Source organism: Cynocephalus volans, chromosome 9 (genome assembly GCF_027409185.1).
Source record: "Cynocephalus volans isolate mCynVol1 chromosome 9, mCynVol1.pri, whole genome shotgun sequence".
Classification (NCBI taxonomy): Eukaryota; Metazoa; Chordata; class Mammalia; order Dermoptera; family Cynocephalidae; genus Cynocephalus; species Cynocephalus volans.
This window is the reverse complement of record NC_084468.1, coordinates 109,795,017-109,809,415: the sequence shown is the minus strand read 5'-3', so window position 1 is coordinate 109,809,415 and position 14,399 is coordinate 109,795,017.

Sequence of the window (14,399 nt, the reverse complement as noted above, 5' to 3'; positions counted from 1 at the left end):
TGGTAGCATGCAATCAAAGAAGCCACACTGTGACTAGAATCTTAGCTCCACCAGCTATCTTACCTTCTCTCAGACAGATATTCATTATTATTTGCAGAGTTTTATAACACTGAAACTTATTCAGCTTCTAAACTTCAGTCTTGCCGGCTTCCAATCAATTAATTGTTTATATTTTTCAGAATTTTTCTTTTAATGCTAATTCTGGTAAGGGCAATCCTCTTTTAAAAACCATTCAGACTTTTCATTGCCTCTTTATAACAGCAAAGTACTAAGCATGATATTCAAACCTGCTTATAATCTCACCCCTACCTCTTTTGATTCTCATTGATTACCATTCTCTGCCCCATTTTTTTCTAAATTCTATCTATTCTAAACTGCTTGTTTTCCCAACATGCTAACTATGCTGGGTGAAATTACCAACCTCTATATATCTGTTCTTTCTGCTTGAGTTCATTAACTTTCTTTGTCATTATGTTAATCTTAATTAATCTTTTAAATCAAGTGTTATCATCTCAAATATTTTTTTCCTGATGGACTGGGTCACAATGGGTCTGATGCCCCACACAGGAACCTCTGAAACATCATATGGTCCGTGAAAATACAACACTTGAATAACAATGGAGAGGGGAGAGGCAAGATGGTTGTACAGAGGGATCTGGCACTTGTCCCCACACAAACAAAAAGAGACCAAAATAATAACAACAAAGTATATTTTGATTGGAACAACTAGATTTTGCTGTAGAGCACCAAAAGAGTGACCTTCCAAAGCAGGCCTCTGTATAATTGCTGGGCCCACAGTTATAATAACCTTGCCCAATGTCACCCACCCCAACAAGAAACTGCAGAGGGCCACACTTCCTAGGCCACAAAGGCATTTTATTGTTCATTTTTTGTTGCTATAGCAGAATACACAGAACTGGGTGACTTATAAGAAAAATGAAATTTATTGCTTACAGTTTCTGAGGCTGGGAAGTCCAAAGTCCATCTGGTGGTGGTGACAGTGACCCAGGGGTCTCAGGTAGCAAGATGGTGGGAGCAGAGAGAGCAGAGAGAGAAAAACAGACTATCCTCTTCTTTTAAAGCCCTCAGAACCACACCCCTGACCACCATTTTTAATCCATTCTCTACTGCAGGGTCCTACAATCCAATCACCTTTTCAAGGCTCCACCTTTCAATTACCACAATAGGATTTTCCACCCTCTTAACAGTCACAGTGGGAGCTAAGATTCTAATACATAAAACTTGGGGAACAAAATTCAAGCTTCAATGAGTTTTGGGGGGACATAATTCAATCCACTACATTCCATCCCTGGCCCCCCAAAACTCTTATCCTTTTCACATACAAACACATTCATTTTATCCCAAAAGTCTTAACTTGTTTCAACTCAAAAGTCCAAAGTTCAAAGTCCTATCTGTGAAACTCAAAACAATTTATCTACTTCCAAGATACAATGGTGGGACAAATATAGGGTGCATATTCCCATTCCAAAAAGGAAAAATAGGCCAAAAGAAAGGGGTAACAGGTCCCAAACAAGTCCAAAACCCAGCAGGGAAGGCATTAAATCTCAAAGCTAGCAAATCAGTTACCTTGAATCCATGCTCGACCTCCTCTGCATACTGGTGTAGAGGCTGGGTTCCCAAGTCCTCTGGGAGCTCTTCTCCAGTGGCTTTCCTGGTCTCAGGTGATGCTTTAGCTCTTGCAGGCTGGTGTTCCACTCTGGTTGCTCCACAGGTCTGGGGTCTCCAAGGTGGTCCTGCTCTCACAGCTCCACTAGACATGGCACTATTGGGGCTTCTCTGTTTCAACTCTGACCCCACGTTTCCACTTGGCATTGCTCTAGTGAAAGTTGTCTGCAATGACTCTGCCCCTGTGACAGATCTCTTACCTGGGCCCCCAGACTTTTCCATACATCCTCTGAAATCACGGTGGAGGCTCCCAAGCCTTCACAGCTCTGGCATTCTGCCACTCTGCAGACCTAACACCACGTGGATGCTGCCAAGATTTCTGGCATGTATCTTCCAAAGCTTTACTTCCAGCCACACCTGGGGCCAAGTTAGCCATGACTGGAGTAGCCCAAACAGCTGGGGTGCTGGTGCTGGAAGCAGCTTCCCAAGGTGGCACTGGGTATCGAGCCCATGGAGGGCACCTCATGCCTGTTCCCCAAGACCATTCTGTCTTCATAGGCCTTTGTGCCTGAAATGGAAGGGTTGGCCCCAGAGGCTTCTGCAATGTCTTCAGGGCATTTTTCTCCTTCTTTTGATAATCCCTTTTCTTTATACTAATCTTCTTAGCTAATGGTCACTGGGCTGAACCATCACATGCTCTCTGCTTCTCTACCACATGGCCAGGCTGCAAATTTTCTGAATTTTTACACTCAGCTTCCCTTTTAAATTCTGGCTTTATGTCATGCCTTTGCCACCATAACTCAGTGTAGGCTGTTGCAAGTATCTATGCAGCTTCCTTAATGCTTTGCTGCTTAGAAATTTCTTCAGCCAAATGCTTAGGTTCACAACTCCTAAATTCCAATTTCCATAAAGTCCTAGGGCATGGACACAATTCAGCCAAGCTCCTTGCCAGTTCTCAGCAGGGGCATTCTTTGCCCTAGTTTCCAGTAAACTCCTTATTTCTATCTGATACCTCCTTAGAATGGTCTTTACAGTCCATATTTCTATCAGAATTCTGGTCACCACCTCATATCCAGTCTCTAAGACATTCCAAAGTTTCCCTCATTTTTTTTGTCTTATTCTTCTAAGTCCTCCAAACTCCTTCAACCTTTGCCCATTACCCAGTTCCAAAGCCACTTCCACATTTTCAAGTGTCTGTTATAAGCAACACCCCAACTCACAGGTACCAATTTTCTGTATTAGTCCATTTTTTGTTGCTATAACAGGATACACAGAACTGGTTAACTTATAAAGAAAAACGAGGGCTGGCCCCGTGGCTCACTCAGTAGAGTGTGGTGCTGGTAGTGCTGAGGCCATGGGTTCAGATCCTATATAGGGATGGCCAGTGTGCTCACTGGCTGAGCGTGGCTCACTGGTGAGGGTTGTGATCACCTTACAGGTCAGAAAGAAAAAAAAAGAAAGAAAAGAAAAAGAAAAACAAAATTTATTGCTTACAGTTTCTGAGGCTGGGAAGTCCAAAGTCCATCTGGTGGTGGTGACAGTGACCCAGGGGTCTCACATTACAAGATGTTGGGAGCAGAGAAAGTGGTCAGAACCACACCCCTGGCCACTATTTTTAATCCATTCACTACCGTGTGGTCCTACAATCCAATCACCTCTTCAAGGCTCCACCTTCCAATCACCATAATAGGATTTCCCACCCTCTTAACAGTCACGGTGGGGCTAAGATTCTAATACATAAAACTTGGGGAACATAATTCAATCTTCAATGAGTTTTGGGACATAATTCATAATGAGGGGGGGACATAATTCAATCCACTACAGGCATCCACAGACAACTCCAAGATTGTATATAGTCAAAGAATTTTCATGAAAACTGCACTACCACACTCACAAAGAACCAAACCTAAAATGCCCAACTCAACTGAAAACACAAAACACTTCAACAGGAGTTTCTCCCTTCAAAAGCCACACAAAAAATTAAAAGTAGCAACTACAACCCCAGATGCCCAGACATTAACACAGAGATATGAGAAGCATGAAGAAAAAGGGAAATATGGCACCCCCTGAACAAAGACAATAATTCTCCAATATCAGACAACAAACAACAGGAAACTGATGAAATACCTGAAGAGGAATTTCAAGTGGTAATCTTAAGGAAACTCATTATAATGCAAGAAAAAAATAGAAAGAAATCGCAAGGAAGTCCAAAAAACAATGCAGGACATGAATAGAAATTCAACAAAGAAATAGAAATCATAAGAAAGAACTAAACAGAAATCCTGGAATTGAAAAATTAATTCAATGAAATAAAAAATGCAACCAAGAGCTTAAGCAACAGGCTAAAAAAAGCAGCAGAAAGAACTTCTGAACTTGAAGACAGGCTTTTTGAATTAACCCAGTTGGACCAAAAAAAAAAAAAAAAAAAGAATTTTAAAAAATGAAGAAAGCCTACAAAATCTACAAGACAACCTTAAGCATAAAACATCTATATTATACGTGTACCAGAAAGAGAAAAGAAATAAAACTATGTTGAAAGTGTACTTAATGAAATAATAGTTGAAAATTTCCCAGGTATTGGGAGAGATATGGTCTTTCAGATCCAAGAATTTCAAAGATTCTCAGATTCAACCCAAAAAAGTCCCCCATGAGACACATTATAGTCAAATTAGCAAAAGTAAAAGACAAAGAAAGAATCATAAAAACAGAAAGAGAGAAGTGTCAAGTCACTTATAAGGGATTCACTATCAGACTAATAGCAGACTTCTCAACAGAAACCCTACAGTCCAGGAGGGACAGGGTAGATATATTCAGAGTGCTAAAAGAAAAAGAACTGCCAGCCAAGAATACTATACCCAGAAAGCTATCCTTCAGAAGTGAAGGAGGAATAGTATCTTTCCCAGACAAACAAAAACTGCAGGAATCCACCACCATAATACTAACCCTGCAAGAAATCCTCAAGGAAGTCCTCCATCTGGAATCAAGAGTGATAACTATAAATGAAACCACAAGTAGAGCAAATATGCAAATGAGAAAGAGAAAGAAACTATATGTTATCACAACAAAAAACACCAAACAGCAAAGACAAACATTAAAAAGAAAAGAAAGGAGCAAAATAAATATAAAGCAACTATAAAAACTTAATAAAATGAAAGGAGTAAGGCAATATCTTTCAATAACAACCCTGAATGTAAATGGATTAAATTCCCCCACTTAAAAGATATAGACTAGCTGAATGAATTAAAAAATAAACTAGACTCAACTATAAACTATCTGAAAGAAACTCACTTCTCCAGTCAAGAAACACATAGACTAATTGTGAAGGAATTGAAAAAGATATTCAATGCAAATGGAAACCATAAACAAGCAGGAGTTCCTATACTTATTTTGGATAAAATTGGCTTTAAACCAATAACTATAAAAAGAGACAAAGAAGGACATTATGTAATGATAAAGGGATCAATGCATCAAGAAGATGCAACAATCATAAATATACATGAAACCAGCATCAGAGCATCCAGATATATAAAGAAAATGTGATTGGATCTAAAGGGAGAGATAGACTCCAATACAATAATAGTTGGGAACTTCAACACACCTCTCAACATTTGACAGATCAACTAGATAAAAAAATTAGCAGAGAAATATTGGGTATAAACTGCACTTTAAACCAAATAGACTTGACAGGACAGACATTTACATAACATTTCATCCAACAAATGCCGAATATACATTCTCCTAATCAGTACACAGATCATTCTCCAGGACAGACCACATGTTAGGCCACAAATCAAGTCTCAATAAATTTAAAAAGATTAAAATCATACCAAGTATTTGCTCAGAAAACAATTTAATAAAACTTGAAATCAATAAAAAGGGAAATTTGGAAACTATACAAATATATGGGAATTAAACAGCATGCTCCTGAATGACCTCTGGATCAAAAAGGAAATTAAGCAGAAAATCAAAAACTTTCTTGGAACAAATTAAAATAGAAGCACATTTACCCAAACCTAGGGATACTGAAAAAGCAGTACTAAGATGGAAGTTTATTGCAATAAGTGCTTACATCAAGAAAGTTGAAAGATCTCAAATAAACACCTAATGTTACACCCCAAGGAACTAGAAAAGAAAGAACAATACAAATCCAGAATTAGTAGATCAAAAGAAATAATAAGGATCAGAGCAGAACTAAATGAAATAGAGGCCCCCCCAAAAGATAAAAAAGACTGACGAAGCAAAACATTGTTTTCTTTAGAAGATAAGCAAAATTGACCAACCATTAGCTATACTAACAAAGAAGAGGGAAATCTGAATATCAAAAATCAGAAATGCAAAAGGAGATAATACAGTTGATTCCAGAGATATACAAAGAATTATTAGAGACTATTATGAACAACTATATGCCAGAAAATTTGAAAATCTAGAGGAAATGGATGCATTTCTGGACACATAAAATTCACCAAGAAAAAATGAAGAAGAAATAGAAAACCTAAACAGACCAATAATGAACAATGAGATTGAATTGGTAATCAACATTTTCCCAACAAAGAAAAGCCCAAGACTGGATGTCTTCACTGCTGAATTCCACCGAAGTTTTAAGGAATATTTAATACAAATTCTCCTAAAACTATTCTGAAAAAAAATGAAAGCAGGGGGTATACTCCAAAACTCATTCTATTAAGCTAGCATCACCCTGATACCAAAGTCAAACAAAGACATACAAAAACAAACAAACAAACAAAAAAAACAAAAAAAGAAAACTACAGGTCAATATCCTTGATAAACTTGGATGTAAAAATTCACAACAAAATACTAGCAAACAGAAACCAACAGCATATCAAAAAGATTATATACCACTATAAAATGGAATTCACCACAGGGATGCAAGGATGGTTCAACATGCACAAGTCAATAAATGTGGTACACCACATCAACAAAATGAAAGAAAAAAAACATATGATACTCTCAAGAGATGCAGAAAAGACATTTGATAATATCCAACAGCCCATTATGATAAAAACTCTCAACAAATTATGTATAGAAAAAAAAGTATCTCAACGTAATAAAAGCTATGTATTACAAACACACAGCTAACACCATCCTGAATGGGGAAAAGTTGAAAGCTTTTCCTCTAAGAACAGAAACAGGACAAGGATGCCCCTTTCACTACTACTATTTATTATAGTACTGGAAGTTCTGGCCAGAGCAATTAGACAGTAAAGTGCATCCAAATTTGAAAAGAGGAAGTCAAATTGTCCCTGTTTGCAGATGACATAATCTTTATACAGAAAAACCTAAAGATCTCAGCAAAAAACTCTTAGAACTGATTAACAAATTCAGTAAAGTGGCAGGATATAAAGTAAATAAAATCAAAATCATATAAAAAGTCAGTAGTGTTTCTATACATCAACAATGGACTAGCATAAAAAGGAATCAAGAAAGCAATCCCATTTACAATAAGTACTAATAAAGTAAAATACCTAGAAATAAATCTAAACAAGAAGGTGAAAGATCTCTATAATGAATACCACAAAACACTGATGAAAAAAATTAAAGAGAACACACACAAAAAATAAAAAGACATTCTGTTCTCATAGATTGGTAGAATTATGTCCACACTACCCAAGCAATTTTCAATGCAATTCCTATCAAAATACCACTGACATTCTTCATATAAACAGAAAAAGCAATCCTAACATTCATATGGAACAACAAAAGATCTTGAATAGCAAAAACAATCCTAAGCAAAAAGAGTAAAGCAGGAGACGTTACACTACCTGACTGTAAATTATACCACAAAGCTATAGTAACCAAAGCAGTATGATATTGGCATAAAAACAGACACTTGGATCCAATGGAATGGAATAGAAAACCCAGAAATAAACCCACACACTTATACCCAGCAGATCTTTGACAAAGGTGATAAAAACATACATTGGGGAAAGGTCAGCTCTGAGAAAACTGTATATACATGTGTAGAAGAATGGAACTAGACCCCCATTTCTCACCAAATATAAAAACCAACTCAAAGTGGATTAAAGATTTAAATGTGAGACCTAAAACTATAAAAGTTCCTGGAGAAAACACAGGGGAAACACTGCAGGACATAGAACTATGAAAAGATTTTATGAATAAGACCTCAAAAGCACAGTCAACAAAAGCAAAAATAAACGAATGGGATTACATCAAACTAAAAAGCTTTTGCACAGCAAAGGAAATAATCAATTGAGTGAAGAATCAACCTACAGAATGGGAGAAAATATTTGCAAGCTATGCATCTGACAAGGGATTAATATCCAGAACATACAAGGAACTCAAACAACTCAATAGCAAAATAAATAAATAAATAAATAATAATAATAATAATAATAATAAAATAAAATAAAAAATAATAAAATAAAATAAATTTAGAAATTGGGAAGGGAGCTAACTATACATTTATCAAAAGAGGACATACAAATGGCCAATAGGTGTATGAAATAATCCTTAGCATCATTAACTGTCAGGGAAATGCAAATCAAAACCACAGTGAGATGCCATGTAATCCCAGTTACACTGGCTATTAATAAAAAGACAGAAAATAACAAATGCTGTTGAAGATGTGGAGAAAGGGGAACCATTACACGTTTTTGTTGGGATTGTAAATTAGTACAGCCATTATGGAAAACAGTATGGAGGTTTCTCAAATAACTATAGATAGAACTACCATATGATCCAGTAATCCCAGTACTGTATATACCCAAATGAATGCAAAGCATCATATTGAAGGGATAGCTGTACTCCATGTTTTATTGCAGCTCTTGGCTGTTCACAACAGCCAAGATATGAAACCAACCTAAACGTCCATCAACAGATGATTGCATAAAGGAAATGTGATATATATACACAATGGAGTACCACTCAGCCATAAAAAAGAGTGAAATTTTGCCATTCACAGCAACATGAATGAGCATGGAAAAAATTATGTTAAATGAAATAATTCAGGCAGAGAAAGAGAAATACCACATGTTCTCACTTATATTTAGGAGCTAAAAAAGAGAGCAACCCCCCTCCCAATTTAGATAATAAGTCAACCATTAAAAAGAGAGAGAAGATCTGTGGATACTAGAGGTGGGGAAAGCTATGCCGGAGGGGACATAGTGAGAGGCTGGTTAATACACACAAAATTATAGCTAGATAGGAAAAATAATCCTATTGAGGTACAGTTGACCTAGGAATCTATAATTAATGGTGATTTACTGCATGTTACCAAACAACTAGAAGAGAACAGATCAAATGTGCACATCACAAAGAAATGATTAAGTTTTGCAATGATGTATATGCTAACTACTCTGAACAGATTATCACATATTATTTACATATATTGAAATATAACACTATACCCCATAAATGTTATTTAAAAATAAACAAAAAACAGCAATGTAAAATAAAATAAATAATGAAGCTTAAACACTATGTTATAATTATCTTTTTCTTTTCTTGCTTCCAGCTGCCTCTGAGCATTCTAAGGTCATGGGCTGTAATTTTGGCCTTTGTATCTTCAAAACTTAGAACACTGCTTAGCAAAATAGAAGCACAATAATTGTGTCTTAATTTGCGTTGATTAAATTTATAGGTCTGTGATCTAGGGCTTGTCCTTCAGTTTCCTTTAGCTTCGTTTCTTCATCTATAAATTAGGAATAATTGTTTATACTTAGTTATAATGTGTATTAAAAGTGGTGATTAGTGAATATTAAGTGTTTGGCAAATGTTAATTTTCTCTTCATGTTTCTACCCAATGATATAATGGAAACTTATTGTATAGTTTCCCTGCAACACTTCTGTAGGATTTTCTTTTTCCTTCTATCTACATGAGTTTGGGAAGAGTTATCTACTATGTTTTTTATTACATGTCTTCCCTGGACACAGTTGATGGGTCCAGAGCACATCTTACATAAGCTATATCAAGAAATTCTTTTCCTGGTACCTTTGCCTGCGAGCCAGAAGATTGTTTCTCTCTGTGCAGATGCATCAAGATGTAAACAGATACCCAGGTAGGAGCAAAGATAAAAGAAGTAGAAAGGCCTGGCAGGCATTTATATACTTTGCTTTTAGTTTTTTTGACAGTTCAGATGTATTTCTGTCTTTGGGCCCAGTGAGATGTACCTTTATTTTTACATTAAATTCTTGTTTTGCTTGTCACTGTATTTGTCTTTATAAACAAAAATTCTAACTAAAACAAATAAAATTAAAGTCTCTTTAGAAGAAATGTAATAATATCTTACAGTTTGTGACATAATATACCTTAATAAAATAACCAATGGGTGATTGGGTTGGACTGATATGCTATGCTCACATTTAAAATATAAGCTGGAAGTATGTGACCCAAAATAATGAGTCACAGTTTTTTGGTGTTAAAAGAAAAACTTAAATTTAACAGAGTTTAATTGGGCAAAGAATGACTCGTGAGTTGGGCAGCCACAGAACCAGAACAGGTTCAGAGCCACTCTTGGGCGGCCACATTGCTGGCAATAAACTTATAGAAAAAAAGGGGAAAGTGACATACAGAAAACAGAAGTGAGGCATGAAACAATTGGCTGCCTGTGATTGGCTGAGACTCAGCTACTTGTTACAACAGTAGGATAGACTGTTTGTACATCAAGTTATTTTACAGTTCACTATGGCTGAAGAAAATCTTTAGGCCAAACTTAACATTGGTATTCAACTTTCACGTTGTGTAAAAGAAGTGTTTGGAACTTAGGCAATCAACAAATATATGTTTATTGAGCAGATGAAGAACATAACAATTAACATCCATTTCATATCATAAAAATATTTCATCATTTACTTTATAAGGCAACTCAGAAATTGTAAAAGATGTTCTTCTTTTCCTTGACTTTTGTATTGTGGGCTATTTCTCTGATGAGCAGCAACTCTCTTCACCCTAACCAGGTACTCAGGAATCTTCTATATGACTCTCTCCATTAAGATTAGTGTGATTTTGTTCATAATGCAAATCATTTGAAAGTTAATGCACAAAAAATTATTTTACTTAAGACAACAAAAAAGATAGAGAAATAAAGAATGAAGAACAGTGGGAATTCCTGCACTGTAGGCATATGATAGCTTTTAACTTTTCCTTGAGACCAGGTCATATACTGCATGAGGAACTGAGATTGTCTGGGGACAGAATGACAGGATGGTTAGGGCCAGGCAACTATATACACAACTCCCATAGTTGCAATCCTTCCTCTCCAGACAAAGATGCAAGTTCTTCTTGTTTGAGGCTCCTGCACTGGACTCTAGCGCTCTTCTCCCTTTCCTCATTGTTGTCATTTCCTCACCTAAAAATCAGTACCTTTCATTCACTGAAGGTTTTGAGAATGAGCACAGACTCTTCTTTGTATCCTGAAATTTCATAATAAAGTTGAGAGATTTCAAAGTCCATGGAGAAAATTCATCTAATAAGCTAGTATTAAAATATGCAATGCTCTTTAATTTACCTCCATTAACTTTGGCAAACAACCTCCATGGCCAAATCTAGGTTTGACCAGCTCCACCTTACCCAAATTAAGTTCAAATATTTCACTCTCTGTTGATGATGCTTTTTCTCCTTTTTCTCTTGGAATTGCTGTCCCACTCTACCTGCTCTTTAATCTCATGGACATTCCTTTGAGCTCCCCATTTACTTTCAGTCAATCAGTTGCCCCCAACTTTCTTTCTGTCCGACCCAGCCAGGGCCACCGACATAGCTGACACATGCCTTTTTGTTTCATTTTGTTTTTCTTTGGCTGCAGAGGCCCTTGAACATGCTTCTATGGCGACTCTCCTATGAGCCAAATGCTTGCTTTCCCAGGCTCTAGTGCAGAGGCTTTTTGTGTCTTAGTCTGTGCCAGTCAGACATATCATGCCAAATTGAAAATTAGTGATGCAAAAAGTGATGAGAAAAGCTGGCATCACATAGGTTCACTTCTGGCAAGAGTAGCATGAAGCACATCCAGTTTCATTGGTGGCAGTGACTGAGGTTCTACTGAGAGTAACCAATATCCAGTGTCGGCCCCTATTGTGATGTTATCTGTGCAAGCCGTTGTGTTTGTGCCCTGCAAAGGCAGCTGTATAATGCCGCTTCTCTACTTTGCAGGGTGATCCTGGGTCCTTTTCTTTTTTGCACAGCTTCCAAGCCTTGCACCCTGGCCCATTCTTTAATACATTTTTTTTTTCTGATTAAACTAGTCAAAGTTGATTTATACTAATTATACCCACAATGGAGGCATTCATCTGCTGTTGTTTAAGAACACAGGATTTAGACTCTTTAATTCAAATCCTGGCTCTATAACTTGGTAGCCATTTGACCTTGGACAAGATATTTCCCCTCTCTGTGCCTTGGTTTCCTTATCTGTTAAGTGAAGACAAGAATAGTAGCTCCCTCAGGAGGGTTTTGTGAGGAGTATTCTGTGCATTGTAAATGCTATATGAGTTATGTATATGCTATCATCACAATCAATAGTAGCATTTGGTTGATCATCTAAACTACTTTCTCATCAGCCACATTAATTTTATCGTGCCTTTATGTTTCTAATATACTCACCCGTGAAAACCCAACACTAAATGAATATCACAAAATACTTTTCCAAGTCCGGTATCTGGGCTGTTCAACTTTGATAAGGAATCCTTATGAAGACCAGGAAGTCTTGTTGCTGTGTCAGATGAAACTCGTTCGGGTCTTTCTCAGCAATTTTCACGGTCCCTGCTTAAAATCTGCTATTCCCTCAAATGTCTATTTCAGAGCATCATTTTCACACTGATTCTATTATTTTGACCATTTAGGCCATTTGATATGATTTACTTCATATTCTTGCCACTCAGACTTCCCACATGGGTGGCCTGCATCCTTTACTTTCTCTTCCTTACTGTGCCCACTGTATTATGTCTTACACCTTGATTGTACCAAGATGATTTTCATTAAGGTCACCAAAACTTTCCCGAGTGCCAGATCCAAAGAGTAATTTCACTTATTACATTGTAACTTGCTGTGACATGTGACAGTGTTGCACACTTCATCCTTCTTTGAACTATTTATTCCTTTAGTTCCCACAGTAACATGCTTTCCTAGTTATTTTCACACCTTTATACCTCTTATAGACACCTCTTCTTGTTCATGCTTTCATTTTTTGTGTCCCTTATGATTCACCAAAAAGCACACACTGCTTGGCCAATCTCTTAGTTTCAATTACCACCACCACACTGATGTTTTCCAAATTTGCATGCTGAGCTTTATAATGTATTCTAGATGTTGTAGATATGCTGTCACTTGAAAGCTTCTTTGAATGTATGATTACTTTTAGGTAACTGGGATAGGTACAGGGCTCTGTACTCAGCAGAGACATAGAGTCCTAGGACGGTATGCTCAGTGATCAAAGAAATGGTGTGAAGTGTCTTGAGAAAAAGAGGGTCAGAAAGTCGAGAACTATGAAAAGAGAAATGTCTGGTAACTGACAATCTAACTTCTTTATAAATGACTTGCCTGCTTTAATGTCTTACCATGAAATAAGCATATGACTCTGATGGTTGGGATTTGCAAGTGTAGCAAAAATAGTAGTGAGAGGAAAATGATTAAACAGAAATGTCTCCTGGAGCCAGGAGGAGATGATTTAATGGTACTGCACATAAAGGGTTGAATTCTATTATTCCTGCCCAGTGGAGTACCTGATTTTAGCTTAGACCCCATTAGGAAGTTACTTCCTATACCATAAGAAGTGGAATGTAATAATCTCCTCTTTTGCCACTATGTGACAAAGAATATAAAAGATACCAATTCATAGGAACTACAGTCAAAGTTGCATTTGCACATGAAAAGTCTGAGAGAAACCATTCCTTAGTACCTGGAATTAGCGGTAGGCATTTTTCATGGCATAATGGGGAGATGCAGTGACTTTAGCAATACGATAGGCATTCTTTTATTTAAAATCTGACAGCGGGACATTGCAGTGGGTATAGTTTGAACAATCACTGTCCTGACATAAGAAAGTGACCCCAGGCCAAACCAAATTGGAATAGGAATATTACTTGTCATCGGAAGTGAAGCAGCAGAACATTTACAAAGACAGAAGAAGAGGAATTCAGACTGAAACACACAGAGGTACCATGTCAGCCTCCGACCATGGGCTTTAACTAAAGCCTCAGTAAAGAAAAAAAAAAAAATGATAATACTGTATATAATTTATACATTTTTAATATTGTTATGACTAAGCTGTGTATAAAGTACATATTTCTCATTTCAGAATTTGGGTCAAACATTAAGAGGGAAATGCCAGGCAAGCAGCGAAATCCAAAGACTGCTGATTTAATAAGTTGACTTTTATCTACAAGTTATTTTCTGCGTGCTTAAAGACACCTATAAGGATATGTATTGAATTAAATACCACCATTCTTAATGCTATTTTATCATAATGTTTATGTTTAAATGTTTTATCAGTAAATTTTCATACTAAATTTAAAATAATATTTTATAAATACTCTCTATATGAAATTCATTCATTCTTTTTTGTATCAATAAATTTATTAAAATCCTATTAATTATATAACCAATTTTTGGTGGTGTGGACATGTCAGTAATCAAAATAGATGAAGCCTCTGCTTTCTTAGCATTTTCATCCTAGTTAAAGGGAGAGTAAATTGATAAATAACCAAAATTAAGATCTATCTATGTCATAAAATTATTAGTAATAAGGGAGGAAAATGGTAGTCAGTTAAGTCTTTTCTGAGTAGGTGAGATTTTAACAGAGACCTGA